A 27,716-nucleotide genomic window follows, 5' to 3' on the forward strand; every position below is an offset into this window, starting at 1 on the left:
GGCACTTGTGATAGGAAAAAACCATATAACTGTTTCATTTCCATTTCAAATAATCGTTGCAGCACCTACTTGCAAAACTCTAAAAAAAACCAAGATGTAACTCTGACCTAAAAATCTCATACACACAAAAAAAAATTTACATGTGAACTGTGTCTCTGATGACATTTGTTTTGATAGTTTGAGTTTTTAAACTCTTGTGTGTACTTATCTCCTGTTTAACACATTACATACAGCTCTTTTGCTAGTGAATACATATAGAATACAATAGACCATGGTACTAATACAAATAGAACTAGTACAGCTCCTGAACATATTAAGTATTGCATGTTATGAACTGGACAAACCTGTGATTTACACCATGATAGACATACATATACAATACACCACAACAGCTTGCATACATGACCCACTGAATTATACCAGGGATGATTTGGATCCAAAGTGTGATCACACCAGTTCAGTGGCATTAGTAAGGGAAACTGGTTACTTTCAAAGCTTCCCGTTCACTCTGAGGGTGACAAACTATTGCCATATTTTTATGAAGTTGAAGGGAACGGGAATAGGACAAGGAAAGCAAGGGACAGGGACTGAATTTCAGAGTTATGAATATGGGGAGAGGGGATGTCTTTCTACTTAGGAGTCTGGGTGATGTAAATAACTACTGTCTCCCCTTTCTCCCTTTTGTGATTTATTAAGACATCCTAATACTTCTTTAATTTGTACACATTGAAAAAAATGCCAGCAAATGAAAAGATGTTCTTAAAATGTCATTTTGCATCCAGATGGAGGGATCATGTAGGAGCTCTGTGAAGAGAAGCCTGGCAGATCAATCAGTCTTTAATTCACAGTTTTCATTACTAGGTATTCTCAGTGAAAGATAGAAAGAAAATCACTACTAACACTGGAACAGGCTGGCACCTCTCTATGTGAAAACCTGCTATTTCTTCTGTCTTCAAAAGGCATGGTCAGTGGAAGTTATTCCTGTATATTCACATTGATACTTACAAAGACATTATAGGAAAGCAGTGCTGCCAGCAAGACAGTCCAGTATATTCAAGTTCCTTCCCTGAGTCTGAGATGAAGTATCTAGTCATTTCAATAAGCATAAATGTGAAGAAAGAGCTACAGCTTGAATGATTTTCCAAGTCAGAGCTGATTAAAACTCAGTATGAGCTCAAAGGACATGAGGAGCTTATAGTGGCAGAACAGGTGTTCACCTTTATGTTGAAAATCCAAGCCAATGGGAAGATGCAATGGGGTTGCAAGAGATCACTTTGTGAATTAGGAAAGAGCAATAGGAGCTTGTACTCATCAGACAGGATATGGTTTATGTCCTACACCAAAAGGTTGGAATGCAATTCCAAACAGCAATCCTAAACTGTGCCAGATACAAGGCCCCCCTATCTTTTAAGGCAGCTTGTTCTTCCGAAGTAGCATATGCACTTTGTTATTGCTTGCTAATATCTCTCTAGACCTTTACATTGGTGAATGTCTTTTTAAATTTCACTGAGATACTTTCTCATTGCTTTTGGTTCTCAGTGTTTCAAGAAGGTTTTCCTCTGTCAAGTTCACTACAGATGTTTGCCTTTCCCTAATCCCTTCTCTAGCATAAAACTCCCTACTTCACTGCCTGTTCTACTACTTTTTGCTGAGTTTGAGTAACCCTGCAAAGGTTCCTTTAAAAATGCACTGATTTTAACAATTTTTAAATGAGATCTGATGTACTAGAGGTACCAAGAAACTACAAATTACAGAGAATATAATGATTTATGGTATCATGGTAGGACCTTTGTTGATGGTTGAAGTGTATTTGATAGTCATCTCTAAATAAATAGGGGAGAGATGCTTTGGGAATTCCCAAGAAACATACCTACATGTTCATGCAGAGGTACATTTAAGTGTCTCATGAAGTGAATAACTATTGTTTATTACTTCAGAATATTTTTCTTTCCTTCTTGGTCTCTGTTCTTTTCATGTTAATGTACTTATTATCTTTGTTCTTTTTATTCTTACCTCACTCCACTGTAGTTTCTTTTTTCTTTCCTTTCTCCTTTTTCCATAGCCTCAGATACCTTGTGCTCAGTTTGCCTGTGCTACGTGATTTTGCAATGTTACACTTTAATACCTAGAAGATCAGTGGAAGAAGAGATTGTAATTTGTTGATAAACAGATCACTAAAGGAGAGAACAATAAATCATTAGCTAGAAGGATGTAATAAATGTAGACAACCCTAAAAAAACATTTGTAATTTTCCACTCAGGTATTCTGTACTAAAAAATTCTGTCTAGAGTGTGCAAGAACATTACTCCCTTTGTTTGTCCTTCAAATTCATTTGAACACACCAGGGTGCACTGCTTTCTTAGTTACGTGAACTTAATTTGGAATCAGTCCCCTGATTTACTGAAAACTGGATTTGGGAAGCTGTATATGTAGATTCTTGTGTCATCATACTCTTAGGCTATGGCAAATGGTATAGTAATAGACACTGAAACTATAGAAAACACAACTATGTTTCTACACAAGAGGAAACCAACAACCAGAGAAAGTTTCTGCTTCTCACAACACTGCAAGCAAATTACATGCAGTGGGTTAACCTTGGCTGGCTGCCAGATGCTCACCAAACTACTCTCCATGCCTCACCCTCAGCAAGACAGGGAGATAAGACAGAAAAGCTCACAGGTTGACAAGGACAGGGAGATCACTCACCAATTACTACCAAGGGCAAAATAGACTGTAGTTGAAGAAGATTAATTAAATTTATTACCAATTAAAAATAGAGTAGGATTTTGAGAAAAAGACAAAACTAAATAAATACACACACCCTTGCCCTCACACCCCTTTCTTGCCTGGCTCAACTTCACTCCTTTATTCCTGACTCTTCTACTTCCTCCCTGCTATAAGTGGTACAGAGCATTGGAGAGTACAGGTTGCCCTTATCACTTCATCTCTGCTGCTCCTTCCTCCCTGTGCTGTTCCCCTGCTTCAGCATGGAGTCCTTCCCACAGGACACAGTCCTTCACAGGCTACTTCAGTGTCCCTCCCATGGGCTGAAGCTGCTCAAGAACTGCTCCAGCATGGATTCTTTCCATGGGGCACAGTCCTTCAGGATCTGACTGCTCCAGTACGGGTTCCCCACGGGCCACAGTTCCTGCTAGGAAACCGACTCCAGCATGGACTGCAGCTTCCTTTAAAGCATATACATCTGCTCCAGCCTGGGGTTTTCCATGGGCAGCACTGTGGGTATCTGCTCCACCATGTTCCTCCATGAGCTGCAGAGAGTTAACCTGCATTACTATGGTCTGCCCCTCTGGGTGTAAAGAAATCTCTGCTCTGGCACCTGTAACACCTCTTCTTCTCTTTCTTCACTGACCTTGATATCTGCAAGGTTTCCACATTTTTCCTCAGGCCTCGGTCCTCACTCTCACAGCTGCTGTGCAGTGTTTCTTGCCCTTTCCTAAATACATTTTCATAGATGCACCACTGGCTTTGCTGGCAGAATCAGCTTTGACCAGCAGTGTGTCTGGTTTGGAGCCAGCTGAAACTGACTCTATGCAACACAGGGCCACCCCCAGTCTATTCTCACAGAGGATATTCCTGCAGCAGCCCCACACCCCCCATCCCTCCCCAGTACCAAACCTTGTCACGCAAACCCAACAACATACTATGAAAAATAAAGCAAGAGCTGGTTTGCCCTGTTTATTCCACAGAGTCTTTCTAAAGTCACTTGAAACATTTAATTGCTTTCTCATCTTTTGCTTCTATGGATATACTTAGAAGTGAAAAAAATAGTACCAACAAAAACTTGGAGACAATGTTAGCAATAACTGCGGGCAAAATGAGAGAGCTGCATGATAAACAATGAGGTGAATTTTTACTGTAACTAAGATACTAGGAAAAGAAATTGTTAAATATTTGATAGATCCAGGCAAGTGTGAATCTTTCTAATCCTAACGAAACCTGGTGCATACAGAATTGTAGGAAAGACTGGTAAATGCTCTATTTTGGTACTGAGACTTAATTATCAATATAAAATTAGTAAATAGGCATTTTTCTGCAATAATTTTATGCACTAAAAATTATCCTTAAAACAGATAACTTCAAAGTTATCTCGGCAAGAAAAGTGAGGAAAAAGTGAATTTACTGGAAACAGATAAAAATGCGTTTGATGCCTAAAATCAAGAAAATTGAGCAGAAATGTTGAGCTAAATTGTTTGTAATTATCTACTGGATTCCTGTATCTACTCAAAAAATCATCCTCTGAAAACTAAGCTGTGTGAGGTTACTCACACATTTTAACATAATATATAAAATTATTAATATAGCCAGAAACAGATTTTAATATTAACAATAAATCAAAAGAGCTTGAATAAAGTAAGATAAAATAAAATAAGATAAAATATAATAAAATAAAAAATAATAAAATATAATAAACTATAATAAAGTAGTGAATGAAGCATATATGGAATGGTGAAATGGTTTCAGTAACTCTTTTTTCCTCACAGTCACTGCAGTTTTATGCATGCTGTGCTTTCATCTACAGTGAAAAGAGTTGAAGATAGCCTTCTTCTGTCTAGAGGCCATTTTCCTCTTCTTTTAACTTCCCTAGCACTCTGCACAAGAGCAGTGTCCCTCCTTCAGATAGAGTCTGAGTCTAGCTATCTCCAACACAACACAAGGATGTTTCACCATGGAAGTAGCAGCAGCAGAGGAGCCTGTTTTCTAAGATGGTTTAAGACAAAGAACATAGAACCAAGGTTACCTGATGGGGGGAAAATGTAGCTCCTATGAAATCTGAATGACAAGGTATTGAGAGGAATATCACAGCGGACAAAGCAGGGCAAATTACATTGTGTGTATTTCAAAGGTTTCAGTTTATGAAGCTCACAAACTAGGCAAGAATGCATTTACTGTACTTGCCACAATAGAAGTTGGTCCTGAGGCAGGATTAACATTGCAAACAGATATCAAATACACACACACACACAAAAAAAATCATGAATATTTATGATAATGTATTTCATAAACACTGTTGTTAAATCCACAAGTAAGGATGTTGCAAAGAATATGATGCAGCATTTCTATGTAAAATACCAAATGACATACTCAAATAAGCTCTAAGAGTTATTATATTAGGTACAGAAAGCATCATGAACTGTCATTCATTACAAAAGACTTGCTAAAGTCTCAGCACCAGACTCCTGTGCTCTCTCAGAAAAACAGAAATTACCTTGAAGGGTAGAAAAAAGCACTAATTATGTCTAAAACTTTGAGTAATAAGCAGAAACTGAGTACCACAGAGTCATGTCATCAAATAATCACCAAATAGATAAACTAACTAAAATCAGTAAGAAGCACTGGCTAAAGATGATCCAATAAAGACAGAACACCTGAACAGAGTACAGGCTCACCTGCTATTGGGATTTTCCAATAAAAACATGCAAGAATGAAAGTCAAACTCTTAAATTCAGAAAGGGAATGGGAGTAGGAGCCCAGTTCTGACAAGCTCATGGCACTTAGGAGGTCAAGTGAAATAATGTGACCTTTAGAGCGACTCCACCCAGTTGCTTTCTGGAGGGGCTGACACATGCTCAAGACTTTGGAAAATCTAACCCAGAGGGAGAAATAAGAAAACATCAAGGTCAAAAACAGCACTGCAGCAACCAAGAGCCCTGACTCCACAAAGTGCTTTGCACACTGCCCCAGTGGGGCAAGCCTAGAGCAGACTCAGCATGGGGATACAAAAATTGGTCATTAAGCAGCGAGAAGAATCAACAGCAACCACACTGCTAAAAAATAGCTGCCTAGAATAGAGGAACAGGTCTAGAATGGCAACAGCAAAAAGAAACCCCTAACTTGACATGCAAATGCACGTAATCCTGGAATTTCAGGTTTAAATTCTTCTAGGTATGTGTGCTACATTACCTACTTTTCTGTCAGAAGTCATAGCTTGGCAAGGTCCAAAAGACCTACAGTTCAAAATTATCTATAGTTTTCTTATCACAGCAAGAGATGATCTGGCACCTCAGCTGTTCAAAGAGTTTTGTTTTCTACAGCTGCAGCCTATGCTTATTTTTTTATTTTGTTCTGCATGAATACCATCCAAAAAATATCTGCAGCAAAATTTCCCTGCATCTTAGGTAGCTAAATTTTGAAGTATGTAAACATATCAGGAAGGAATAAATCACCACTTCTCAGAATCACTGCATTTTAGCACTTGTAATATAAAGCATGAAATTGTTTGTATTCAAATAACAGATGAATGTTAGATGACTACACCTGCAGTTGTTGACCAACTACATCGAGCCTACTGAGTGCAATTTCTACAGAAAACAAAACACATTGTTTGCTTCCTGCTGCCATAGTGATATAATGATTAATACTTTTTTAATAAAATTTTAGGATGGTCTCCAAACTTCCTATGTAAAGGAAGTCTTGATTTTCTAACCCTCTTGGCTGTATCTAATGTTTATAAGAATATAAAGAAGGAAATCTTCTATAGTATATTTCACACATTCAGTGTCGCCTTAACATACACCAATAGCCAAATGGATTTCACCTAAGTAGTAAATGAATATGACAAAGTTATTTTGAATTAGTATATCTACAGAAAAACTAAGCTGATGCAACAAGCAAGCCAAGATTTCAGTCAGTAATATGTAAGAATATGTACACTGACATGCCTTTGATTAAGTAACTTCAGTACATTTAGCTGCAGTTCTGAACAGAGTCAAACGAAACCTTGCAGTTTTTCAGCAATTTAATCTATTCCAAAGACTTCATGAGTGTAATGTGGCAGTTGCTATAGTAACCACATTTTTCCTTGGAACTTGGAGTAGATACATGTGTAGGTGATTTCTCCATCTTAATGTCTAAGTTACTGTTGCACTATAATTCTAAGCAGTAACTCTATCCCAGAAACCTAACCCAGTCAGTAGTTATTTAAAATGCATTTAACATTTTCCAAAATCTTTCTGAATGCTTTCTGACTTTGCTGTTTTCCTATGCTGTTCTGACTTTGCAACCTTTCATAAACTCATTAGATGACAATTCAAAGAAAGCAAATAAGTTGAACAATTGCAAAAAAATGTGAATTTTGCCTCAAGGTGACCTAATACATCTTTTCCATCTTTCATTTCTGTTTGATAGTTCCAGCACAATGAAAATACTTATTCTTCTTTGCAATTAAACCAAGCAAATATGCTACGTAGAATAGACCATTCAATGCATTGAGCTAATTTCCTGTGTAATAGCTGTAAAAAACAAATGTGATTTTCCTGATTATCAGTATTTAAATTCATCTATTAATATTTTTCTATTAAAAATTGTCTTAAAATTCTCCCAACCAAATCAGGTAATTTAAAATTCAGATCATGTAGAATTATTTTGATTGAACAGATTCAACTGCTTGTATCTTATTTCTGAGTTAATTTTTGGTCCCTATATTTTGAATTACCAATTCATAGTTTGCCATTTGCCTTTTAAGTTTGCCAGGTGGTATTAGCCTGGTGGTATTAGACTTCTAATAGCAGCGAACAAGAAGCTAAGGCTTAAAATCTGAGTACCATGCTCAAACAGGCGTTAGTGGACTGTTGATGCAGCTTTAGGGAGGCTTGGTAACAAACTCTCAATGTCTCAAGGAGTTTTATGGGATTCATTTTCAAAAGCTGGCCATGAATTCAATAATGTTAAATGTAACTTTCGTGTTGGGTGTGATCGCTTGTTACAAAGCACTTCCTCTGACACAAGCAATGCCCTCTGTTATGTAATAATAACCTGCCTGATAATGCCAAGACCCTTCAGGGAGTGGGAAATAGTGTCTTGGCATTCCCCTCAATCTTAGATTATCTTTATCACTGGCAGAACTGGATGGGTGTTTTACCACTCCTGTTTAAACCAAAATGGTCTCATAAGCAGAAAGAGCAAAAATGTCATTCTTGCCTTTAAACATCTGTGATTTTCAGGTTTACCCTAAGCAACAATGATGATATTGTCAATGTTGAAGATAATTATCTATTTCACAGATTTATGGCAAGGACTAATTAGCTAATGTTTGTGCACTACCGCAGAGATAGCAAGTAATGTTGGTAGGATACATGATTAAGTTTGGAACCGACATAAAGCCTTAGGAAGTTTCGCTACTTTTGGAAAATGAGGGTATACTGGTCTTGGGCAATGTGACAAAACCTGTCAGTTCCAAATGAGCGATGGATAAGACACATGTCTTTTCCTGCAAGGAAGGCTGGTCGTGTACCCTCCCCTTGTAACCATTCTGAATTAAATTGCATTTTGTAACCTATTCATATTTGCAATGCAAAGGGCAGATACTTCTTATGTTTCTTAACCATAGCAAACCACCTGTCATCTCTTCCTATTTACTACATAACAGCTTCTAACTGTATAAGACCTTGTGACAATTTCCTTAAAGCAAATTCCCTATTTCTTATCTAATCCAAATAACAGTAATTGTTTACTATACCTCTTATCATACTTAAAATATGAAGCCACTATTGTCAACAGTATTTTGATTTCCATGTAGACAGCACTGTTTCCTGGTATAAATTTTTCAGTCAGCAAGCTGCCTGTTTCTATTACTCAAATTTAAAAACTTCAGATTCTTTTGCTACTCTTTCTCTCATTTACTTTTTCCTACTGTTCTTCCTCTAGCTTCTTCCTCCTACTCCCTGTATACATACACATATTCAGAATAAGAACCAGCATAAGAGTTAAAAAATAAAATCTTTGTTTCTTGCAAAGAACTCTGTGTTACTGACTGATGAGTTAAACTTGAGTTGCCAGAATGTTTGTTTTTAGCTTGAACCCAGGTAATTTTATTTTTTTTTCCCTGAGCTTGAAATAGTATTTTCATAACTCAGGTCATCGTGGTAAATCCTAAGGAAATCACCAACAAAGTAAAACCAACATCCTAACATGGCTTAAGTGCTCTTAAATGTATTTCTTTTGTGTCCTTACTAAATTAAAGTGAAATATTATCATGTGACAACAGTCAGTACATTAGATGCTACATTATCTATTAAGGTGAAAAGATTTTATTTATATTGCTTTGTTTTTTAGAAGCATGTGATGACCTCCATCAGTAAGTATTAGGTCACCATAATGCATTCCACATGCAAATTGCAATTCTAGCTGTAATACAGCTTTCCCCAGTGTGCCCAGTTTTAGCAAAATAAATATTCTTACCAAAGTAAGTAGGTTGTTGTTCCTATTAACCTTGAGGATGGATTAAAGATTCAGATTCCCTGAATCTTTTTGCCACATTCTGCTAACATTTTCTGAAGTGTTCAGAGCCCAGAGCCCACACACCTTAAGGTATTCAGGCTCCCACATGAAACCAAGGGGCTTCTATGATGCAAGCTTGTCATCAATAAAATGGGATTTAGGATTTCATCCCATTTCAAAAGTGACCCAGGCACATAGCTCAGATTTATAGCGCTTAGGTAGAAATATTTTTTTGTTCTGTCTTTTTTCCAGTTCATAGAAATACAAACCATATAAAATTCTAAATATTTAAATGCAACTGTGATAGAGATGTAGAGGTCCAACTTGGATATCAAGATGTTGTCAAATAGGTAATTTCATATTTTAGCAGAAAGAATAAGAAAGATTAAGACAAAAGGAAAAGGAAACCAGGACTTATAATTGCTGAGGGGAGTAGCTCGAGAGAGGACGCCTTCAACACCGGAGCTGGGGGGGAGATCAGCGTCCAGGAGCCTCAACTCAGAGCAACAAGATCCACCGAGGGAGCCTCAAGTCCTCGACAGGACCTGCCCAGGAGCCGGCAGCTCAACTGACGCGAGCAGCTGACTCACAGGGGGCGGCGCCGTGAAGCAGCGGCACCAGCCCTCAGTGGGTAAAAACCTGACCCAGGGAGCGCACTGAGGCAGTTTGCGCGGGCAGGCGAGCGGGATGGTGAGCACTGGTCGTATGAGCAGGGCCCTGTCCGGGAGCTCTGCTCTGGCTGCCCCGGCGGTGGCCAGCGTAGGCACCCAGACAGAGCCGATGAGAGGGGAGGCTGCAGTGCAGAGCTCGGGGTGTAGAGAGCGCCTGCACTGGTCTGGTGAGGGAATGGTGCACAATGGGCAGGGCTGCACTCGGCGCTCCCTGGTGGAGGTCCTCCTGCAGCAGGGGCTGAGCTGCGGGATGCTGTTAATAGACTGCGAGATGTCAGGGAAGCTGAGAGGAAGCAGGAATGCTTGCTCCAGGCCCAAACTGTGCAGGGGCCTCGACCTTCACCTCTAGCTCATGAAGGAAAGAAGGAGGCCGTTAACTTGGGAAGCTGGGAATTAGTGATAAAAAGAAACAAAAAAAAGAAGGAAAAGGACAACCAAAAGCGAGGGGCTTCCCCCTAAATCCCCTGTCTCCACGCAGAACTGCTTTGCTGTCCTGCAGGGGGCTGATGAGGAAGCGCACTCGAGCCAGAAACAGCCAGCTGATGCACTGCTAAGGAAGATCTCTACTGGTGCTGCTAGGAAAAAGCGGCGGGTCGTAGTAGTAGGGGACTCTACACTGAAAGGGACAGAAGCACTCGTCTGCCGGCCAGACCCCGTCTCAAGGGAGGTGTGTTGCCTACCGGGGGCACGGATCAGGGATGTGTCAGAGAGGCTGCCTGCTCTAGTAAGTCCCACGGACTATTACCCACATGTGGGTGCTAGGGGCATAGATAGTAGTAGCCTGGGAAACATAAAGAAGGACTACAGAGCCCTGGGGGAGGTGGTTAGGGGCTCTGGAGCTCAGGTGGTCTTTTCATCAATTCTCCAGGGTACAGGGGAGGACCTAAAAAAAGCTAGGAGAATTAGCCAGGTTAATAACTGGTTAAAAGTGTGGTGTCATAGTCAGGGGTTTTGGTGTCTTGAACGTGGGACCCAAGCTTGTAGGCCAGGTCTAGTGGGGGCTGGTGGAGCTGCTCTGATAAAGAAGGGAAAGAGAAGTTTTGGTAGGAGGCTTGCCAGACTGGTCAAGGAGGCTTTAAACTAAATGTGCTGGGGGAGGGGAGCATCATTCCATCCCAACACACCCAGTCAGTTGCCAGAACCTATAATAAATGCCTGGAGCAATGTAGAGATATCCCAGCTGCTCCAGCCAATGAGCCGGCTTCATCTGGAGCTCAGCTCAGATGCCTCTATACAAACACCCGTAGCATGGGGAACAAACAAGAGGAATTAGAGATGTGTGCACGTCTACAGGGGTATGATATAATAGGCATCACAGAAACATGGTGGGATGGCTCCTATGACTGGAGTGTTGAAATGGAAGGTTACAGGCTCTTTAGAAAAGACAGGCCTGGCAGGTGGGGAGGGGGAGTTGCCCTTTGTGTTAGGGATAGGCTGGAGAGTATGGAACTCTGTCTGGGGAAAGGTGAGCAGTCCACAGAGAGTTTGTGGGTCAGGGTTAAAGGGAATATAGCTATGGGAGACATTACTGTGTGGATCTGTTACAGACCGCCTGATCAAGGAGAACCTGCAGATGAAGCACTCCATAGACAGATAGTAACAGCCTCACGCTCACAGGCCCCTGTTCTCATGGGTGACTTCAACCACCCTGACATCTGTTGGAAGGACGGTACGGCCTGGCACAAGCAATCCAAGAGGGTCCTCGGTTGTGTAGAAGACAACTTCCTCCTGCAAGTAATAGAGGAGCCAACAAGGAGAGGTGCCATGCTTGACCTCGTGCTCACCAACAGGGAAGGGCTCGTTGGAAAAGTGACGCTATAGGGCAGCCTTGGATGCAGCGATCAAGAGATGCTCGAACTTCAGATCCTCAGGACAGTGAGAAGAGCGTGCAGCAAGCTCACTGCCCTGGACTTCAAAAGAGCAGACTTTGGCCTCTTCAGGAACCTGCTTCGAAAGGTTCCATGTGATACAGCCCTAGAGGGCAGAGGGGCCCAAGACTGTTGGTTGATATTCAAGGATCACCTGCTGCAAGCTCAGGAGTGTTGCATCCCAACCAGAAGGAAGTGCAGCAGGAGGGCCAGGAGACCTCCTTGGATGGATAAGGAGCTGCTGAGGAAAATTCAGTTGAAAAAAGAGGCTTATAATAAGTGGAAGCAAGGACAGGTGGCATGGGAAGAGTACAGGGATGTTGTCTGAGAAGCTAGGGACCAGGTTAGGAAAGCTAAGGCCCAGTTAGAATTAAACTTAGCTAGAGGTATTAAAGATAACAGGAAGGGATTCTACAGGTACATAGCAACTAAAAAACAGACTAGGCAGAACGTAGGCCCCCTCAGGAAGCTCTCAGGAGAACTGGCTACACGGGATTTGGAGAAGGCTGAGGTTCTGAATGACTTCTTTGCCTTGGTCTTCACTGCCAAAGGCTCTGACTGCACCACCCAAGTCTTGGAAGGCAGATGCAGGGACTGTGAGAATGAAGGCCTTGCACCCACTGTAGGAGAGGATCTGGTTCGAGACCATCTTAAAAATCTGAACATGCACAAGTCCATGGGTCCTGATGAGATCCTTCTGCGGCTCCTGAAGGAGCTGGCAAATGAAGTTGCGAAGCCGCTGGCCATCATATTTGAGAAATCATGGCAGTCAGGTGAAGTTCCCGATGACTGGAAAAAGGGAAATATAACCCCCATTTTCAAGAAGGAGAAAATGGATGACCCGAGGAATTACAGACCAGTCAGTCTCACCTCTGTGCCGGGCAAAATCTTGGAGCAGATTCTCCTGGAAGGCATGCTAAGGCACATGAAAAACAACAAGGTACTTGGTGACAGCCAGCATGGCTTCGCTAAGGGGAAATCCTGCCTGACCAATTTGGTGGCCTTCTATGATGGGGCTACAGAACTGATGGACAGGGGTAGAGCAGTTGATGTCATCTACCTGGACTTGTGCAAAGTGTTCGACGCTGTCCCACATGATATCCTTGTCCCTAAATTGGAGTGACATCAATTTGATGGATGGACCACTCGGTGGATAAAGAACTGGCTGGATGGCCATACACAAAGAGTTGTGGTCAATGGCTCAATGTCCAGCTGGAGACCAATAATGTGTGGTGTCCCTCAGGGATCAGTGTTGGGACTGGTCTTGTTTAACACCTCTGTGGCTGACATGGACAGTGGGATTGAGTGTGCCCTCAGCAAGTTTGCCGATGACACCAACCTGTGTGGTTCAGTTGATATGCTGGAGGGAAGGAATGCCATCCAGAGGGACCTTGACACGCTTGTGAGGTGGGCTGATGCCAACCTCATGAAGTTTAACCATACCAAGTGCAAGGTCCTACACCTGGGTCGGAGCAATCCCAGGCACAGCTACAGGTTGGGCAGAGAAGAGATTCAGAGCAGCCCTGCGGAGAAGGACTTGGGGGTGCTGGTCGATGAGAAAATGAACATGAGCCAGCTTCAGTGTGCGCTTGCAGCCCAGAAAGCCAACTGTATCCTGGGCTGCATCAAAAGGAGTGTGACCAGCAGGTCGAGGGAGGTGATCCTGCCCCTCTATTCTGCTCTTGTGAGACCTCACCTGGAGTACTGTGTGCAGTTCTGGTGTCCTCAACACAGGAAGGACATGGAACTGTTGGAACAAGTCCAGAGGAGGGCCACGAGGATGATCAAGGGACTGGAGCTCCTCCCGTATGAAGACAGGCTGAGGAAGTTGGACCTGTTCAGCCTGGAGAAGAGAAGGCTGTGTGGAGACCTCATAGCAGCCTTCCTGTATCTGAAGGTGGCCTATAGGGATGCTGGGAAGGGACTCTTCATTAGGGACTGTAATGATAGGGCAAGGGGTAACGGGTTAAAACTTAAACAGGGGAAGTTTAGGTTGGATATAAGAAGGAAGTTCTTTCCTGTTAGGGTGGTCAGGCACTGGAATAGGTTGCCCAGGGGGGTTGTGAATGCTCCGTCTCTGGCAGTGTTCAAGGCCAGGCTGGACGAGGCCTTGGGTGATATGATTTAGCGTAATGTGTCCCTGCCCACCGCAGGGGGGTTGGAACTAGATGATCTTAAGGTCCTTTCCAACCCTAACGATTCTATGATTCTATAATAGTATACATAATAATCACATTGGTATTGATATTATTTTGCACCACATTTTCATCAAGCTATTTGTTGTCGTGCTTTCAGTCTGCTACTGTATTTGTCTTAGTTTGAATCATAGACAATGAAGACTTAATAAAGATGGATCTGTTGCAGGGTCCAGTGCAAGTCAAAGATCAAACGCTATTAAATTTTCTCTCTCTTTCATCAGAATGAATACAAAGTGGTAGCAACCCAACAGAAAAGCTACTGTACGTAGCCATACATGTTACAGGGAGGGCATAAACTGTTGCCACCAGCCTGGGAGTGTAACACTGAATTTCCTTAATGTCCTTTGTTTAACCTTTTCACCTTTTTATGAACACAGAGTGGAGGTTTGTGCTGTTTTTTTTTTTCTTTCTAAATAGCAGGATGACTGTTGGGGGGCAGGGGGGTGTGTGTGTGAGTTTCTATTTTGCATTATAAAATCATGTATGTTTGTCGTGGTTTAAACCCTAGCCAGACAGCTTGTTCACTCACTCCCAGTGAGTAGTGCCAGGCTGCGAGCAATCGGGCCCCACCCCCCCCCCCCCGGGGCTTCCCTTTCCCCGGTCCTGGAGGGATGGGGAGGAGGATCTAAAGAGTGCAACTCCCATGGGTTGAGACAAGAACATTCCAGCAACCAATGTACAACACAAATCACCACCACTACCACCACCAACAACAATGATAAGAGAAAAGAGCAAGGGAAGAGAATACAATACCACCCGCCAAGAAAAGAAACGAGTCCCACCCAGAAGCCGGTGTCCTTCCGGGTAACTCCCAGTTACACACACACACACCGCCCCCCGGCATGATGTGCTGTGGTATGGAATACCTCTTTGGCTAGCTTGGGTCAGGTGTCCTGTCTCTGCTTCCTCCCAGCTTCCCCTCCTCCCTGGCAGAGCATGAGCCTCACAAAGTCCTTGGTCAGGGTAAACATTACTTAGCAACAACTGAAAACATCGGTGTTATCAGCACTGTTCCCAGGCTGGAAGTCAAAATACAGTGCTGCACCAGCTACCAAGAAGGAGAAAAATTGACTACTACTGCTGAACCCAGGACAATGCTACAACATTAGCTCCAAGAAAGTGAACCAAGGTTACTGGGGGTATAATGATACTTTTTTAGAAGTTCTACTTTACTTAGGGAGATATTTTTAGTCAATCGGAATGCAAATGTATTGATTGCCTCACAACTGAAATCATGTCCTGTTGGATCAAGCTGTTTTATGAGGGACCCCAGTACACATAGAACAAGCACACCGTAACCATTTTGCATTATTCAAGGGTTACAGTTGTTTCAGTCACCACCATACATAATACCCTTTTTACTGTGAGGGCTGTGACTACCAAACAGTTTTACTCTGTACTTCTATGCACAATAAAAGAAGCCTACTAGACACACCCTGAGACTAGAACTATTTGTTTTATGTTAACTAGTGATACACCAATCAATAATCCTTCTCTGTGTGAAAGGAAGACTAGAAAAATTTTTGCCATTTCACCTTGCTAGCTTGTGATGATAAATATTCAAATTCAGTCATAAGAATTCATATCCATTCCAATGAAAACTACCACACAAAATTCCTGCAAAATGAACAGAGAAGAGACATTTCAAAGAGAAATTGATACCTGGCTGTGGTTTTCAAACCTTCCAAAATCCAGGGGCAGAAGACAGATACTAGGGTTAAATCCAAGTCCATTTTGAAGAATTATTTTATCATATACCTGCTGAGAAAAAAATAATTTAAAAAAATATTAACAAGGATGAATCAGGGATAAAGAATACAGGAATATTTCTCTTTCCACTTTAATCCTAACAATTGCAGACAAATATACAAACCTTTGTAGTCAGACATAAGATTAAATTTTCCATACAATTGTGTTCCACACTAGTTTTTATTTCTTTCTCAGGTATTTATCCCCTAAATAGACTTAGGAAGATAACTAAACATGGGTTTAGGTCATTTCTTTTACTAGGTATGCAGAATCCCAACTACATGTTGTTAACCACAAGAGATCCTTCCTACAGTAAATGTGTAGCTGGCTTAAACGTTGATCTACGTGGGTTTTATATCGTAAGTTATCTGGTGCAACTTAGTGTTTTGGAAAATCCCCATGTCTATTCACTCTACGAAAGATAAATCTAGATGCAATGCAATTAGTCCTAAAGTCTTTTTGCTCTGCTACAAATCAGTACAGCAAAAACAATCTGCATGTGCTTCTTAGAAATTCTGTTAAAACATACAAAGCCATAAGAAATTACTGCGATTTGAAACTATTTTAAACTCAACTTTTACACTGTTTCTTTTCCAATGAATTTCCTTGGGAAAATGCAGTATTTCTTTGTGGATAGACATGCAATCATATAGCTCTAACACTATCTGGGATTTAACTCTTTGAAACAGAAAGATTGTCTTTGGTATGCCAATTTCATAATTGTGGCTGTCAAATCTGAGCTGCTGCCTGAGAAAGGAACAGCAGGGAGATGAGGGAAATACAGCATTTTTCAATCAAAAAGTCAGGTTCAATTACATTTAGTGCCATCTCCTTTCTCCTCGCGTACTTTACATTACCAGTTTACATAACGAGCAGCAGAGATTCAGACATATTTGATCCTGAGTAAAAATTCTGGACATTCCTTTTTTCTGCATGTTCATACAAACAAATACACAAATAGAAGAATCAAAATATTCAGAAATCAAGGTTATGTGTACACAGGTATTTTAAATTCTAAAAAAAAAAAAAAATCTGCCATGAGAATAGGATTCTAGAACTTTTCATGCTGTTTTACTTAAAATGGGATGGAACATTTACAGTATACAAAGTACATTGAATTTCCCATTTACCCTTGGAAGTAAGAATAGACTACTTCTTATTAACTTTGAATGATAGTTGCAAATGATAAAAGTAAAATGATTTCTTTGTGTTTATATGTTACCAAAAAATAGGCACATTATACCTACAGATACTATGTATAACCACACACAACAGCAGCCACTCACTGTTGAGGACACTGCATCTTCTAAGTTGCAGATCTGCAGAACTTGCAAAAGTACTCAGCTAACACAGATACCAAGCACAATAGTACTGCGTTTATTACTGCACTCACCTTAATCTTATATTGCTTGCTAAGAAGCACTAATTAACCTTGATAGTGCGACACTAACACAACTATCTTGTTTTCAGTATCCTCTATAGCATGCCCAAGCCTAACTGCAAGTATCTCTGTGCAGTGTTATGATGCACCATACAAACACAGCCTGGAAGGACACTTCAAGAGTTAATGATGTTAATTTCGGACAGTTATAGTCATTACATTGCAACAACAAACTTCAGCTACTTCAGCAGATGCCCCTCCTCTGTATCACTCTACTTTCCACTGGAATTAAATGATTCTACGAATGACCTCAAACATTTCTCTTGATGACATGTTGAGGAGATTTGGCAACCATCACCTTTCTCAGAGAACTTCAAACTTCAAAATTATCCCTATTTGACTAATATAGAGTGAATAGGACCCTCTCCATGTGGAAGATAATCCCCAAGTATTATAGCTCTTCTCAGACACTTAATTATCACTTTAAAACCCTCTTGAAGAGTCAGATGAATTCTGAAGTGTTCTGTTTGCAGAAAATCCAACTATTTTGACTGTTTTCTGAATTATGTAAATAATCTTTAACCTACACCACTGCAAGATCTCACTCTTATGCACCTAGTTTATTGCATAACCCTTTCCATCACAATTTCAGAGGATACCTGATAATATCTATGGAGTGCTGTTCAGCACATATCTGTCAGTCTGTCTTGTTTCTTGTCTATTCTTTAACTATTGGCAAGCTAGAACATGTGTGAGCAAGGATGAGAGTTGTCAGGTTTTTTTTTCCACCTAACTTCTATGAAAATATGAAGCAGGACAGAGGAAAGTTTGGATTAATTTCCTCACTCATAAAAATATGTAATCTGAACTTACATAAATGCTCTTGATCATCTAAAAAGTATAGCCCCTCATACTGTAACAGTGTTGGCACTGCTGTAGTGTGAACTCACTTCCACAGAGAAGCCCACTCTCAGGACTTAACTCCACAAGAGCCAGGCCTCCTTACTGCTACGGCTCATTGAACTTCTTGTTGTATGAAACTGTGTCACACAAATATGTATTGAATATGTTTATGTTCAATATTCTTTACTAGAATGTATTATACTATTCATAACACTGCTAGCAGATGTATAAACCTAAAAGCATACTATTATTAAATATTTAGTGAGTGATCAGAAAGAGAAATAGATTAGCTTCCCAAACTGAATACGTTTGATGAACGATCTATGGTTAAGTGCCAATACAGGCAAATTGCAGGCTGACAAGCAACATATTCACTTCTTTTTCTTGCTTTCTGTCTTCTAGGCAATATATGAATACATCACCAGTTAAGAGAGCAAAATCTACCGGTGACAGACTGTGACAACATAAGGCAGTCAAACATTTCAGCATCTGCTATGTTTCTGTATGGTTACTGAGGGTGATGTGTTAGGCTATATCTCCCCCTTGCTCATCAGAGTGAGTCAACAGGGTGACATGTTTGCAGGACATCAGGGAAGACACTCTGGATGCCATCTCCACTGACATCCAAAAAACAGGTCACAAACTCCCAAATGAACAATTGTAATAACTTTCTGTTTGATTTAGCATCTGTCAGCCTTCTTACAAAACTTACAATACCAGCTACTGTTAAGATATATGGGACAAACAAAAGAAATTCAGATTTAATAGTAACAGATGCAGATTGTACAGGCTTTCCCAGCCACAGCTGGGGATTGTCTCTGGGATTCCCAGGCGCTATTGCTACACGCAGAAAGCTCCTGACTATTGGTAGGCACTGACAAACCACACAAAATTTTGTGCAACTTTTGCTGTTCTGCATACCTGAAAGTTGAAAGAAAATTCTCAGTCCTGCATATTTTCGCTGATCTGGTAAAAGCCATTGACACATTAAGCTGACTTGGACTCTGGAGACTCACAGAATGAGTATCAAGGTGTAAGAAATAAGGTCTCTTGGAATGAATAAGATGCTAGTGGGAATGGCATGTCAGGTAGAGGATGAATTGTCAGTAGATAATTATAGCTTGTTGAGGCTCTCCAAGGAACATTTCTGAAATGCTTCAGTATAGTAATGTCAGAGAGTAACAGAGTTGCGCTGATTCTGATGCTTTCTAGATACAATGCTGTTCTACCTAAATTACTGTACTTGGAGAAAAAAAGCTTAAATTTCTGAATCTCTCTAATGTTTCCAAAACAGTTTCTGATCGCAAGAGAATCATGGAGAGAGGAAAGTGTTTCTAGAAACACCAGATTATTTCAATTCCTAGTTTATTTCCTAATTTGACAAGAGATTGGATCATAGAATCATGGGATCATAGAATAGTTAGGGTTGGAAAGGACCTTAAGATCATCAAGTTCATCCCATTGGCAGGGAAACCTCACACTAAACCATCTCACCCAAGGCTCTCTCCAACGTGCCATTGAACACCAGCCACGGATGGAGCATTCACAACTTCCCTGGGCAACCTATTCAGTGCCTCACCACCCTTAAAGAACTTCCTCCTTATATCCAATCTAAACTTCCCCTGTTTAAGTTTTAACCCGTTTCCTCTTGCCCTATCACTACAGTCCCTAATGAAGAGTGCATCCCCAGCATCCTCATAGGCCCCCTTCAGATACAGGAAGGCTGCTATGAGGTCTCCATGCAGCCTTCTCTTCTCCAGGCCCAACAGCCCCAACTTTCCCAGCCTATCTTCACACAGGAGGTGCTCCAGTCCCCTGATCATCCTCGTGGCCCTCCTCTGGACTTGTTCCAACAGTTCCATGTCCTTCCCATGTTGAGGACACCAGAACTGCACACAACACTCCAAGTGAGGTCTCAGGAGAACAGAGTACAGGGGCAGGATCACCTCCTTTGACCTGCTGGTCACGCTCCTTTTGACGCAGCCCAGGATACAGTTGGCTTTCTGGGCTGCAAGCGCACACTGAAGCTGGCTCATGTTCATTTTCTCATCGACCAGCACCCCCAAGTCCTTCTCCGCAGGGCTGCTCTGGATCTCTTCTCTGCCCAACCTGTAGCTGTGCCTGGGATTGCTCCGACCCAGGTGTAGGACGTGCACTTGTCATGGTTAAACTTCATGAGGTTGGCATCAGCCCACCTCACAAGCGTGTCAAGGTCCCTCTGGATGGAATTCCTTCCCTCCAGCATATCAACTGAACCACACAGGTTGGTGTCATTGGCAAACTTGCTGAGGGCGCACTCAATCCCACTGTCCATGTCACCAACAATGTTGAACAAGACCGGTCCCAACACCGATCCCTGAGGGACACCACACATTATTGGTCTCCAGCTGGACATTGAGCCATTGACCACAACTGTTTGTGTGCGGCCATCCAGCCAGTTCTTTATCCACCGAGTGGTCTACCTATCAAATTGATATCTCTCCTATCTAGAGACAAGGATGTCATACAGGACAGAGTCAAATGGTTTGCACAAGTCTAGGTAGATGACATCAACCGCTCTACCCCTGTCCATCAGTTCCATAGCCCCATCATAGAAGGCCACCAAATTGGTCAAGCAGGATTTCCCCTTAGTGAAGTCACGTTGGCTGTCACCAAGCACCTTGTTGTTTTTCATGTGCCTTAGCATGCATTCCAGGAGGATCTGCTCCAAGATTTTCCCAGGCACAGAGGTGAGACTGACTGGTCTGTAATTGCCCGGGTCATCAGTTTTCCCCTTCTTGAAAATGGGGGTTATATTTCCCTTTTTCCAGTCATCGGGAACTTCACCTGACTGCCATGATTTTTCAAATATGATGGACAGTGACTTAGCTCCTTCAGGATCTGCAGATTGATTTCATTAGGACCCATGGACTTGTGCACATTGAGGTTCTTAAGATGGTCTCAAACCAGATCCTTTCCTACAGTGGGCGCAAGGTCTTCATTCTCACAGTCCCTGTGTCTACCTTCCAAGACTTGGGTGGTGCACTCAGAGCCTTTGGCAGTGAAGACTGAGGCAAAGAATTCATTCAGAACCTCAGCCTTCTCCAAATCCTGTGCAGCCAGTTCTCCTGAGAGCTTCTGGAGAGGGCCCACATTGTTCCTAGTCTGTCTTTTATTTGTAATGTACCTATAGAGTCCCTTCCTGTTATCTTTAATACCTCTAGCTAAGTTTAATTCTAACTGGGCCCTTAGCTTTCCTAACCTGGTCCCTAGCTTCCCGGACAACATCCCTGTTGTTGACTCTTCTCACTGTCCTGAGGATCTCAAATTTGATCATCTCATGATCGCTGCATCCAAGGCTTCCTTGGAGCGTCACATTTCCAACGAGCCCTTCCCTGTTGGTGAGCACGAGGTCAAGCATGGCACCTCTCCTTGTCAGCTCCTCTATTACTGGCAGAAGGAAGTTGCCTTCCACACAATCAAGGAATCTCCTGGATTGCTTGTGCCGGGCCGTACCGTCCTTCCAACAGATGTCAGGGTGGTTGAAGCTCCCCATGAGAACAAGGGCCTGCGAGCCTGAGGCTTTTCCTATCTGTCTGTAGAGTGCTTCATCCACAGAGTCCTCAGGTGGTCTGTAGCAGATCCCCACAGTAATGTCTCCCATAGCAGTTTTCCCTTTAACCCTGACCCACAAATTCTCTGTTAACTGCTCACCTGTCCCCAGACAGAGTTCCATACTCTCCAGCCTATCCCTAACATAAATAGCAACTCACCATCCCTGTCTGCCAGGGCTGTCTTTTCTAAAGAGGATGGGCTTCTGTTGTTATGGAAAGGAATGTGGAGTCCCCAAAAATTAATTTTAAAAAAAAAAAATCCTTTATGTTGAAGAACCAGGTCCATAATTTACAGGGAAAAGAATCAATTTTAACTACATTTAATTTCTGTTTACAAGAGCAGTTACTTACTTTGCTTGACTAAGTTATATTTGTGCAAGCCAAACATCATTACATGACTTTGAATAACTCAGAAAATGATCTTCATAGCATTGAGTGAATTAAGGCAATAATACCATCAGGATTTGAAATATATTTTTTCCTCTATTTATACATTTTTTTTGATTCTTTCCTTGCTGAACTTTTTGGTCATTCTTTATTCAGGTCATGTTAAATAAAAGAGCAGAACGGACCAGTGAGTAAAAGCACTCTAACAAGCTAAGCTAAGACTCTCCATCACTTTGTGATGAAATATTCAAATACATTGCCCACTGGTATCAACTTATTCATGACTGATTTAAGTGATACACTGAAAAATGTGCTTTAATCTTCCATATAATAAGTTTTAAAAAATTAAAACTGAAATCACAATTTAAAGAAAAGCTAGCAGACATTTCAATCATCATTTACTTGACTATAAGTTTTCTGCCATTAAAGTGGGTGCTTTCATTAAAGAACTTAATACAGCTGCAAGTGTAATGCAGTTTGCAATCTAGAGTTGATAATATGAGAGCTATTGGTGGGTATTGATGTCATTACCCTTCACATTAAAAAAAATAATGTTCTTCCCAATTATTTTTCACCATGAAGAACTTGTCAACAAAACTGAAAGGAATATAAGTCCTTAGTCTGTTCTCTGCCTCTTTAAGCAAATTTCTTTAAAGTACAAAAGAGAATATTAAAAATAACAACTGATTCAAAATAATATACCTGACTTTGAATTCCCTTCTTCTAGGTAATTTTTTTTTTCTGTAATATATACCTGGCACAGAAAATATCTTCTTTACCACAGTTTAATCAATGCCAATATGAGTTTGAAGAATCAGAGCACATGGATAACAGAACTACATACAGAACTGATTCTTCAAACAGATTTTTTTCTCTATGAAATACTTCTATTTCAATGGGAATTTTGAACTCATGGGTTTTAATGATTTTTTTGTCCAAACTATAGTCAAAACAGAGAGATGTTAACTGTGAAATTTACTATTACCTCGGGAGAAACTGGATAGACCTTGCTTGTCAATTTATCAATAAGAATGTTAGTTTTTGCCAAACTCTATTTCTCTTTTTATTTAGTTGAATGATTAGAATTTTTAAAAAAAACATTAATTTGTGGGGCCAACATAGGCAAAAAGTTAAGATTTACCTGCCTCCCTTAGGTCACTGGTGTATATATTTTGCTTCTGTATTTTGTTCCATCTTTGATGCAAATTAGGAGTTTTCTGGAAAAATCAATTAAATTACAATCATTAACAATTACTCATGCATGGAACTGACAGACATAAATTTGCAAGTTGTGAGTCCATCCCATGAATTTCGTCTGCTCATTGATTTATTACAATTTCATGGAAAGGACAGTAAAATCTTGTTATACTAAGACCCCCAAATGTCAACACTGTCTTCCCTAGAAAATTAGTCACAATTGTTCTTTTTGTATTTGGTAGTTGTCCTGGGTTCAGCAGTAGCAGTCATTTTTCCCCTTCTTGGTAGCTGATGCAGTGCAGTGTTTTGACTTTCGGCTCGGGAACAGAGCTGATAGCAATGTTTTGGTTTGGCCAAGGACTTTGTGAGCCTCATGCTCTGCCAGGGAGGAGGGGAAGCCAGGAGGAAGCAGAGACAGGACACCTGACCCAAACTGACCAAAGAGGTATTCCATACCACAGCACGTCATGGCCAGGATGTAACTGGGAGTTAGCCGGAAGGGCTGGGAGACTGCAGGGCTGGAGGAGGTATCTGTCGGTGCTTGGTCGGGTTGAAGGGGGCAAGTTATCGGTTGGCTGGTGCTGAGGTGTTGTATTCTCTTCCCTTGTTATTTCCTTTATCATTATTATCACTGGTGGTAGCAGTAGTGATTTGTGTTATACCTTAGTTACTAAACTGTTCTTATCTCAACCCGTGGGAGTTGCATTCTTTTCGATTCTCCTCTCCGTCCCTCCGAGAGCAGGGGGAGGGCAAGAAAGGGGGGGGAAGTGAGCGAACGAATTACCTGACTGGGTTTAAACCATGACAGTAGTATATTGTTTCAAATACAAAAAGAGGAATTTCAGCACAACTAGGAAAAAACATTTCAGAAACAGATTAAAAGCAATGATGTTAAAACCAGAAGAATCCTGTACATTTACAGAGCTTTTCACTTCTACATTTGTCAGCTAGTCCAGGGCAGTTGTTAACCCAGAGAAATCACACTTACAATGTGAAATAAATTGGCAGTCTCTTTCCGTTCTCTTTCTGATACTCAGAAATACTGCCACGTTGTAGTATGCATGCTAGTAAAAGACGCGAACAGAGAAATCAAGGTCTGGGTAGGTAAAAGCCAAACCTGATTCCTGAAGAAGATCTCCATGGATCCAAGTTGAAGCAGGCTGAGTGAAAAGGTCTGTCTTCAAATTTTTTCAAGCAGCCTTGCAGACAATAACTCTTCCTCAGGTTTAAATTACAAAACCTGATGAAAGGTTCTTGTCCAAAAGTTTTTTGTTGCAGAATGACTCTAAGAGCAGGACCATAGAGTTCTGGAGGACTGTGCAAGCAAGGCAGGGGGTGGCCCCCACAGGTGGCCGGAGACCGGACCTGGGAGGAGAATGTGGAGGAAGCTGTGGGGGCTAACCAATACTGTTATGCCAAGAAGGAGTGGCTGAATACCACTCCTATATATGTGTGAACTGCGTCACAAATAAACTAGAAGCTGCTTATCACCCATATTGGGTTGGCCTGTCTGCTTCTCCTTGCCGCTTACAGTTTTTTGCATTTTTCAAATTATATGAGATTAGTATTAAAATAGGTACTATCTCTGGCTATAAATATTGTATCGTTTATAGACCTAGATCATTACAGTTACAATAATTTTACTATGTATGATAAATAAAAAAGGACTAGGTCAGGAAGTATACGGAGTTATTTACCTTGGTACTGCCATATTCTGTTGAGTAAAATGGTCTCCACTGCTTAATGCATGACTAGGAAAAAGCAGCTCTACCACCTCATATAACTTTGTGGATTTGGGTTATATTTTCTGCCTGGAAGTCAATGACATGTATACTTTGTGAAAGGCATAAAGCTAACAATAGAAATATCTTAGTGCCTTTCTGAAAAATCCATTGCATATTTGAACCAAAGGGTAACTTTCTTATTTTATCTGACAGTGTGTTTTCTTTGTGTACTAAATGCTCAACTATACTTACAACTATGTTTTCAGTTATGTGATTGATCAACTTTATGCATTTGTGTAGCCCCATCGTGCTTCATAGAATTACTCAAGCAGAGAAAAGTTTGCAGACTTACAGCTCAGACTTGGCAATAAAGGTTTTTTTCCATTTAAAAAAAAAAGGGACTTTGTTTCACAGTTCATTAATTTATTGAGGAATATGTAGCTGCAAGTATTTTAGTCTTTTTAATTACAGTGCATTATAAAATAGTAAAGATAATATTTCCCTAGCAACTGAGTGTTTATCTCCATTCTGTAATTTTAGAAAGCTATAAATGTCAGTGTCACTACTACAAGAATGGCCCTTCTAAATTGGTTTCCATTAAAGTAATCATTAAACATCACTCTGGATCATAATAAATTTAAGTAAATCATCCATTAGAATGTATAAGCTCCAGAGTTTCTCAGAACTTGCCACAGAAATACACACTGATTTTACAATTTCCACAGAAAACAAAGAGGGCTTCACTTTCAGGAACTGCATCTTCCAACTATCTTGTGTGATCAGTTTAAATTCAATCTTTTTTTCTGTTAAAATTTTTGCCATTTTTTTTAACGCAGTTCTCCACAGTAGTCAAATAATGATATGACAAGGGACTATATTGTTTGAAATATATTCTAATTTACTGATATAACACAAGTATGCACGACAAAGAAAAAGTGGCTGTACCATAAACATGATCAATCAGCTGAAACAAATGAAAATTCAGATTAGCTTCATTGCCTCAAACTAATTTGAAAAGCTAGGTAAATTTTTAGTTATGTCATCTTTTCCAAGTCCTGTTTCAAACTGAGGTCATATCCTATTCTTTGTTCATGCAGCTAGGCAATTTGATCTTGCTGCAGAAGACTCACAATTCCTTTGAGCTGAGCTCTGTCCCAAGATGCTAGCAAGAATGTGTTCCTATGTTTTCTTTTTGACTGCGGTTTTACATATCTTAGAATCATAGAACGGTTTGGGTTGGAAGGGACCTTAAAGATCGTCTATTTCCAATCCTGCTTCCAGAGGCAGGGACACCTTCCACTAGACCAGGCTGCTCAAAGTCCCATCCAACCTGGCCATGTTCTGGCATGAACTTCAAATGAGTCAATTGTCCTAGTCTTGTTAAAATCTGTTACAAATAATTCTTTAGAACTAGAAACCACAGTTACATCCATAAAGGTGACACAAATAAAAAGTGGGAGGAACTTGTTTGCAGTTAAAACTCTGGATTGAAACTCAGAAGATCTGTGTTCGTTCCTGGCTCTGACAGACAGCTTTTGAGTGATTTTCTGTGGCTGAGGTCCCCAAGTATCATACATCCTTTTATTGCTCTTATCTAGAAGGCAAAGTTCCTTAAATCCAGATTTGTTCCTGACTTCCTACATGTACTAAAAAAAAAATGTAGGCCAAATTCTTGTTTGATCTTCCTAGATAACCTCCATATAAAATAAAGTATTTTTGTCCTCAGAAACAACATACAACAATCTTGTTCTCTACTTTCCACATGAGCTGATGTTGTGGGCAATGGATAAAATGTTTTCCTCTCTGAAGTTCTTGGTTAAGATATTCTTGCCCTCAACAGAGATTATAATTTCACTGAACATGTTTTTTTTCTTATTTGCTCTTCTCAACTTAATCTGCCTGCAGTTGCTGCAGCGCTATTGTTTCTGCATCAGGAGAGTTTGGCCTTGCTCTTGCTTGCACAGAGCCAAGTCTCTCAAGTGTTCCAGTAGGAACAGAACAAATCCATTGTGAAATTCAAGCTACGAAATGAACAATGGATTGCTACTAAGAACTATGTGCAGACACACAAGCAGGTAAAAGCCAACTCCATTTTCAGACCAGTTTAAAGAATTGCACTTATCAAGGCTACCCTAGTGATTGCCAGTTCATCAGTTAAAACAAAAGGAAAAATAATCATACTTCAGCATCATCATTAAGTGATGGTGATCTTCAGACTGAAATAGTGCCATCCTACCTGGACGCACCTCTAAAGTAATTAAGACCTTATTGGCTCCTATAATCCAGACATCAGGCTCCTGTACTGACATTCAGCTAAACATTTTCTTTTCAGAAAACCAACCTGACAACCGAGCATCCAGTTTACAATTTTCAGGTGTCCATCTATTCATATAAAGTACATTTCAACGTGTACACAGATAAAAGTTCAGCTATACAACAGCCTTTGCTTAGCATTTCTGAAAACTGATGTTTCCTAAACACTTTCATGGAGGCTTTTAATTAGGAAAGTATATAGCACAGTAAAAGTTGTAGGGCTTTCTTACTTCAGCAGTTTCCAATATGCAGCTGTAATCTTTCTCTTAGAATTGTCAATGCATATGATTCCAGGGTCTGATCATTACGTGTCGAAGAAATAGTTTTCCATAACATCAGAGAAATTAAGTCAATATTCATTTCACAGCTGCGTCTTGAATTCCAGTGTTTCATGTTAGGCATAAAGTTCGTGTTACCTCTAAGACTGACTTTCAAATTAAGGCCTGACACTATGTCACTCATATGTAATTAAACATGCCATATATGGGACTTGTT

The sequence above is a fragment of the Pezoporus wallicus genome, unplaced genomic scaffold (assembly GCF_028554395.1).
Source record: "Pezoporus wallicus isolate ANWC-B61680 ecotype Strahan unplaced genomic scaffold, APGP_CSIRO_Pwel_v1 contig_642, whole genome shotgun sequence".
NCBI classification, from domain to species: Eukaryota; Metazoa; Chordata; class Aves; order Psittaciformes; family Psittacidae; genus Pezoporus; species Pezoporus wallicus.